The sequence below is a fragment of the Eleginops maclovinus genome, chromosome 1 (genome assembly GCF_036324505.1).
Source record: "Eleginops maclovinus isolate JMC-PN-2008 ecotype Puerto Natales chromosome 1, JC_Emac_rtc_rv5, whole genome shotgun sequence".
NCBI classification, from domain to species: domain Eukaryota; kingdom Metazoa; phylum Chordata; class Actinopteri; order Perciformes; family Eleginopidae; genus Eleginops; species Eleginops maclovinus.
Window position 1 is genome coordinate 23997867 of NC_086349.1, and position 8096 is coordinate 24005962.

Here is an 8096-nt window from a genome sequence, read left to right on the forward strand (position 1 = left end):
GTCATTGCTAATTACCGAACGCAGTCAGCTTTTCTACAATTACACACACACACACAGTTAAAGATGGTGTGTGTTATTCGCTGATTATGGGAAGCACAGTAATATGCTCAATCATACATTTTATTAGAAAAGGTGTTTTTTAAATGGTTTGTTTACCTTTAAAGCTACTTTTCATGAATGAAATATACAAATAATGTAGTTTAAAGTCATGTTTTTCTCAAATAAATCCCTCTAAATTAATCAAATCTACACGTACATAACATGACTATTAGCTTTATTGATTTATCTAGCTGTGGAATGTGTTTTAAAACCAAAAAAACCTCTAAAATGCTCAGTTTGGAGTTACTGTCGCACAGTTGAAAAATCAAATTATGCCTATAAGTACTCTTGCTTTTGGGATGCAGTGAAACCCCGACCGTAGGACAATCGACGCCAGCTCGCATCTGCAAACCCTTTGTCAATCTGTCGTTAAACATGCTATCAAATAATGATAAGTATACGCTCCTTGCTTGCAGTGGCGTGCGTCTGCCCTGATGCTGATGTGCTGTAATAGGGCAAATGTGCATCAGAATTTTGCCTGCTTGGATACACACAAAACATTTATACTGAGCCTGACTTTGCTGCGCTGTGTGCCAGACAAGCGTGGATTCTCTGCATCATCTGGCCTGTAAACCGACAGAGCAGGAGGAGGAGGAGGAGGAGGAGGAGGAGGAGGAGGGGGGGAGGAAAGGGAGGAGGGTTCAAAATGTTCATCACACAGCAGCAGCGTAATGACTAGCTCATGTGTTTAATGAAGGGCTTTAGAACTTATAGCTATAATGACCCACATCCTAACTCCCGTTTCTCCCATTTATTCTCCCCAAAGTCCTCAGGTTATTACGTCCCTCTGAGAAATATCCCAGAAAGAGCATTACATCTCTCCCATTCCCTTTTCATTTATACCTGCATTGTGCTATTGCAGATGTACTGAAAACCTTAAAAAAGGAGGAGCAGAATACTTGGAACACAAAAGCAGTGATGAATGATGTGGCTAAATGCTGCCCCCCCCCCCCCCCCCGCTAAATAATAAGCTGTAAAATGTGATTTATAATGAATTCAGCCTCCCGAGAATGTGAGCTCATACAAGACAAAGAGGAATGCATGTATGTCTGCTCTGCTACATACATCATATCTTCCAAATAGCCCATAGTCCTCCGCCGTTAATGGTGTTGCCTCAAATATGCTAATTAAGCAAAAATAAGTGATGAATGGAATACATTTGATCAATCAAGTAGGCCTAAGCCCCTGGTGCTGCATATTCATTGTACATCATGAATATGAAACCAAAGTCATTTATCAAATATCAGTTGCACATTTGTATCTTATTAATCATACATGCTGAAACTTCTGTCTTGTCAAAAAAGCTGAAGGTTGATGAAGCACTTGCGAGAAGGATTAAACTCAGGGAAACTGGGGGTAGTGCTTCAGTTATAATGCATGAGGTAATTTCCAAACTTCCATAATCTAAAAACAGTCAGTCCTCGCCCCTGATAACATTCAGACGATCCTAAAGTCTTTCTTTTATTAATTCTTACTTATCTCTACGCCCTTTTCCTGTCTTACAGATATTCGGTGGTAATGATTGCCTAATAAGAACAGATGTTCACCACTGGCTTGCTTTTAAAAAGGGGTGTTGGTTACTGTAGGCTTTTACTACACACAATAAAAGATATATATATTTGATAAAACACGTTCAAAATCAAGGGGGTTATTTTGACTTACTGACTGGTTGATCTTTAAAGGGCCCTGTTATGTACATCTCCAGGTTCATATTTATATTTCGTGCCTCCGCTGTGACATGTTTCCATGCTTTGATTTTCAAAAGGGTCTTTATTTTCCTCTTTTCGCCCTCTGTCTGAAACCAGAGCCCAGTCTGCTCTGATTGGTCAACCACTTAGAGAGGTCTCGCCTCTTAGCCTATCACATACAATGTGTTAGCCAATAGAAGCGGTGTGTGTGTGTGTGTGTGTCACATATTGATGTCATTATGTTACGGAAGTAAACAAAGGAGTCCATTTGAGGCGTTTTAGGTAAGGGGGAGGGGGAGTGTGTGGGAGAGAAACTCCCTCTGGAGGGAAAGCAGGGATTTGAGCCTTTGCAGACCATTTACATGCACAGAAACCTGTATAACACACTACAGAGAGGGAAAACCACAGTCATTTCTACTGTACGTCATGGTATTTTGAAGGCTGATTTTCAAAGTGAAGTGTAAATATTTTATTTTGCGTGTCATTAATTCAAATCAATAACGCCTCAAAAGACCTTTATGATCTCAGTGACTGAATGTTATTCTGAACCATCTCACTTTTCTGCAGCATTTATAGACTCAAATGAATAATTGATTCATAACAAGCAAACAAAAGATGAATAAATAAATCCAATCCCCTTCCTTTTTTATTTGATTCATGATATTATATATATATATATAAAAATAACTGATAGCATTAGCCGTGGCCAAGCCTCTGTGTAACAATGTGAGGAGGTTTTCATTGCCATCATATAGTGGATGAGAGAACTAACACTTGATTGCCAGCAGTTCATCAGTGCATCCTTCATATTTGTCACCCAGCCTGCCTCGAGGCAGCGTGCTAGCTCAAATTGAAGCTGACATCTTCCAAATATGAAAGCAACAAATCACACATTTTTATTGGGCTTAATCTCCAGCCTAGCCCCTTGCAGACGTCAGCACAATCATGGACGCTGCTCTAATTCCTGCCGACTGGCTGCCTGTGCCTCCGAAGCATCCTCTGGACTCACAGAGCAGACGCAAAATGGCCCAAGCACCAGAGACAGGGGTGACACTGACGTTTATTAGGAGGCTTTAACGCGGTGACGAGAACATATGTAATTCATGCAACGAAATAGTGCTTTAAGTAATCTGTGGATGTTCTGCACATGGAGATTACATCTTGGACATATTGGATCTAGAGATAAACATGGAAAGCAGATGTCCATTCCTCTCACTGGATTATTCTTTACATTTACTTTCATTTAATATTTGTAATGTGTTGCTATGAGCAGGGAGTGTGAACTTGTGAGGCATGTTTGGAAAGCACTGACAGCAGAACTGAACACACACACAGAGCTAAATGAAAAGATCATATCAACTGCATTTCCTGGGAAAGTTCATTCTTTTTTAACTATTTGTTACTTTCTGTTTCCAAGTAAACGTCCAATTAAAAGTATGTTTCTGTTCAATAATTTAAGACTTAAAGGTCTGGTGCCTCCTGTTTTGAAATTACTCTTAATTCCTTTATTCACTCTAGTGTAAAAAACATGCGAATGGTCCTTGATTCAGGGAAACTTTTACAAATCAACGGCTGTTCACAGAGGTTATTAGTGGTACTGCACAAGTTAACAACATATGGCCTTCTGACAGAGAGCTGAGTCAGTATCTGTGGGGGCCAAAGACCGGGGGGTTGGGGTGAGAAACAAATTAATTTACCAGACCTCTGAAGCCCAGTATTCATCTCTGCTTAAGGCTAGCAGCTCGAGGCTACATTAGCTACTACTAGCTTAAATACCTTAAACAATGACTGAGCTGTCATTGTTGGTGTTGCATCCTGGGTAATGTAGGCGCCATGTGTGAAACTAAAGCTACAATCTTTGTTTGCTGCATTCATTTGTATCCCTTATTCCTTTGTCCCCTTTCTTTAAACGTGGATCATGAGTCAAACATGTTTTAGGATTGCATCAAAAATCTGTAGTGTAACTGAACTACAATTCAGTTTAAATGTAGGGGGTCTAGAAATGTTTGACAAAGCTTCCCAGCTACCTCTTGCCCTGTGTGATGTGTGGACGACAAACACATCCGAGCAGGGACCATAAACTCTTTGTGCTGGGAGCAAAAAGAAACCCAGTCATTTTTTTGTCAGACTCTATAGCCAACAGAAACCCAATTTTTGTGCTGCTCTGATACGTGAGAGAGCCAGTGTGTGTGAAGAGGGGGCTCTAAATGTTCTCTTAAGATAAACTGAGCTTAACACCCAGTGTCAACAGAAACAGGAAAGCCATTGACTTCACTTTCTCAACGACTCACCGCCAGATGTATTGTTGGATTCAGTTTAACATTGGCTACTGTGGAAAGACTGGTCTCAAGTATAATTCATATTAATAAGTTCATTGTTGATAGGCCAGGAGCTTTAGCATAGCTGCTGTTGGCTACAAGCGGAGCATAATTAAAGACCTTTGCTGTCCCTACTGCCCAAAAAACAGCAATTATTTTTCACTTGTCGCTAAAAAGAACTGCTTGTTTCTAACACCAGCATGTTCTTAATTGTTTAAAAGAAGTTCAATGACAGCAATCTGCAACCACATGTTCATGCATTCACACACACAATGTCAATGACAGCTTTAGAGTTGCTGATCACTTTTTTAGACCTGCAATGACTCTTCTGGCCACTTGGGGGCAGCACAACCGGCTTTGAACACAACAATATACTTTCATCTTCTAAAGTTTATATCGGGAAAATGTTAGCAGACAGTTTCCTGTTTCCTGAAGCAACTTTAGCATCCACTTCGAATCTTGTTTCTGTCCACCTGGCAAATCTTAGTCTATATATCCACTCCCCTTTTAGCTTTGTTTTGGTCTCCACCAATATCTGGCTCTTTATCTGCTGAATGCTCAACTTTTTTTACCTAGCTAAACGCCAAGACGCTAAAATGTATGTGTGGAGCCGAGGGACATTTGGGAGCTAGGAAATCAATCTTTGTTGTTTTGTCACTTTGAGTAACCTCTTTAAAATGCTGCATAGTCATTTCATTTAATCTAGCCCTTTGACGATATGCAAATATTGAAAAAAGCAGCTTTATTGAATACAGGTATATTTCATAAGTAAATAGAGGTAGAGTCATCCAACAGTGAGGGGAAATGAATGGTAGCCAATAAATGTATGACTTTATTTAAAGTGTAATTGATTTGCCTATTAGAGGAGCTCCGCAGTACTTACCGACTTGTTGAGTTCTTCTGAAAGTTGGAAAAATAATGAAACTCACAGCTGTGTTTTCTGAATGACACAGATGAGCCCAAGGAGAAGCTGTGCAACATCTGCTTGCTAATTTATGTGTCAAACACAAAACATCAGACATGACTGATCTCACTTTGACAAAACTTGGAAAATGATGCATCTCACCAGCACTTTCTGGCATTTAGAAATACACTGATTGGTCCGAGGGGAAATTACATTTCAAAATAAAGTGACACATTTGTTGCTGATTGGCCCAGATGGGGACATTTTGAGGACAACAATGATTACTATTACTTTGTCTTACCATGGTGGATTTTATGCACACTTGGTAGAATATGGAAGTTTTGACTCATTTTGATTCGTTGACATTCAGCTGGAAACATTAACTTTATAGCAAAGGGAGGTATAACAATTATAAACCCCACAAAACGAGCCTGGAAAGAATTTGACTGTCAGCACTGTGCAAGGTCGCCCTTGCTGTAAACTAACAACCAGAATTGGATGGGATTGGATTTGGACCCCTCAGACACTGTCAGGAGAATTCAGGGTTTGTTGGCTCTGTAGCAGCAGCAGTCAACAAGGGCACACGAATGCTTTCTTTTTGCCACTATACATTTGTTAGCCAGCTGAAGATTTTTCCCTTTCCCCCTTCCCTCTCTGATTTTGGTCCACTTTTTCATAACAAGCATATACTGTTGTTCACACCTTCCTATTATTAGATCACTTCCTGGCTTGCAGCCGTGTTGGCCTGAAAGCCAGAAACACTTATTCCTTATATTGGGCTGGAATGAAATTACCACTGCTGCTGCTGCTGCTGCTACCACCACATGAAGAACAATGACCTTGATTGATTGACAAGCAGTTTCTCAATCTGCTGCTCTGTAGATAGACTGTAACACATTTCACCTCACTTAATGTAGGTCCAAACCCAAGCAAGACGCGCCATAGACACAGGAGCAATGATAAATAAAGAGGCCCTGTTATGCTTTTTGGGGGTTTTCCCTTTCCTGTAGTGAGTTATGTAGGTTGTTGTACATGTAAATGGTCTGCAAACTCAAAAATCCCAGGAAGGAAGGAAGTTTCTCCACCCCTGCCTGAAAAACCCCATCATTGGACTCCTTTGTTTACTTCTGTGACATAGGGTAATCACTGTGTAACACTGGCACTTCTATTGGCTAGGCTCCAACACATTGTGCGTTATTGGTTAAGGGGCGGGACAATTCTAAGCGGTTGACCAATCAAAACCGAGCCGGCCAGCTAACCAATCAGAGCAGACTGGGCTCTGGTTTCAGGGTGAGACCTTTTTAAGCATTAAAGCATGTACACATCTCACAGTAGAGGCACTAAATACAAACCTGAAAGGAGCATAATATAATCCTCCTTTAAAAAGTAGAACACTGAATCTGTAACGTGCCTGATGCCTGACAAATTTGTATTATTTTAACAACTGAATGTTCTCATTTTTCCCCTCGTCTATCAGTCAGCCTGAGTGGATGGTGGCCAGGAGGGGGATGGGTTGATGGATGGATGGTGGGACGGGGGGGCCGAATACATAGCTCTCCACCTCTTGCCCTCCTCTGCTGTCATCTGTTGCCCCACAGCAGGCCAGAGGTTGTTGGCGTTTTGCTCACTTGTAATCCGTCTCACTGTCTGGCTGCCGGCTCTCGGGTCACCTGTCACTCAGTTTGACATGAATCAGCATTGACGCCAGCAGATTTAAGCTATTTCTCTCACTCTGTAAACACAGCCCGAGTCCACGGGCCTCTGGCGAGATAAAACCAAACAAATAAAAAACCCACCCCTCGCCACCCACCCACAACTACTGAATGTTGGCTAATGACCCATATGAGTTTTAAGATAGTTAGACATGTTTAGTTGTTGTGATATAACGCCAATTAAAAGTGGAATGGTAATCAGGTTGAGTTAATTTGAGATGACATGATGTTGCAGCTCACTTTTCCAGCCTCCAATGAGGACATGGTTTCAGACTGAGAAAACACAGGCAGTAAAAATCCCATCAGTCTGATTCATATCGAGATGTTTTGATGAAATAAAGAAGATTTAACATGAGATCGATGCTCTATCAGAAAGTGAAGTTCTTCCCCTTCGGCCCCTTTTTTTGAAATATACACCTAATCTAGTCAGCTTCTAGTAGTCTGAGAAACTGTAAAAAATGAAGAACATATTGTTGGTGCTGCTCAGGAACTGCTGTCCTTTAATTCACACTTTCTACCTTTTTAAAAAGTCAAATAAATCCCCCAAATAAACTTTTGAACTCATAAAATACCATAAATTCTCTATTATTGATTTAATTAATTAAAACGAGCTCCACCTCCACCAGCGTTTGGCTTCATCTCTTTAATATTGTGTTAAAATACAAGTAATTATCATCCAATAATGTGTTAAATAATTGTAAAAGACACACACAGGCCATTTGTCTGCTTAGAAATCCATTTTATCACCTAATTTAAGTAATATTGCTGATGATTTTTACTTCTAAGGCAAACAAAAGCACAACATATACAGTGCCTTTGTTTAATTACATTGTAGGAAAACATATTCTATTAATTTCTGGTTAATTTTAAACACATGTTGACAATACATGAAGAAAACCTTAAGATTTTTCCATAAAAAACTCATTTAGAAAATGTTCTCAATAGCAGGCATGTTATATCTCTCCAGCCTTCAGTGTAAACTAATGCCAGAAAACCATAACAGTTTCTGAATATATATAAAGGCCACATCTCGCAGCGTGATAGCAGCAACAGTTCCAGAAAACAGAATGACACAGGTGGAAGTAGGTGTACGTCTCGAGCACCCAGCATGCTGTAACATATGGAAACCATTACAGGTGTCTCCGTCTCTATGCAGAACATGCGTTGAATATCGGAGACGCTAAATTGATCCGCTGATGCAAATGTGAGCAACAGTGATAATATGAGCCGCGGAGACAGTTGTCACTGCGGTCAAGATTCAGACGTGGACATGTGCAGTCTTAAAAAGCCAGCCTGTGTGCAGACAGGGAAATCAATACAGCGTTTTGTTATCTATCTCTATCTTACAACTTAAAAGAGAAGGATTATATGTCAT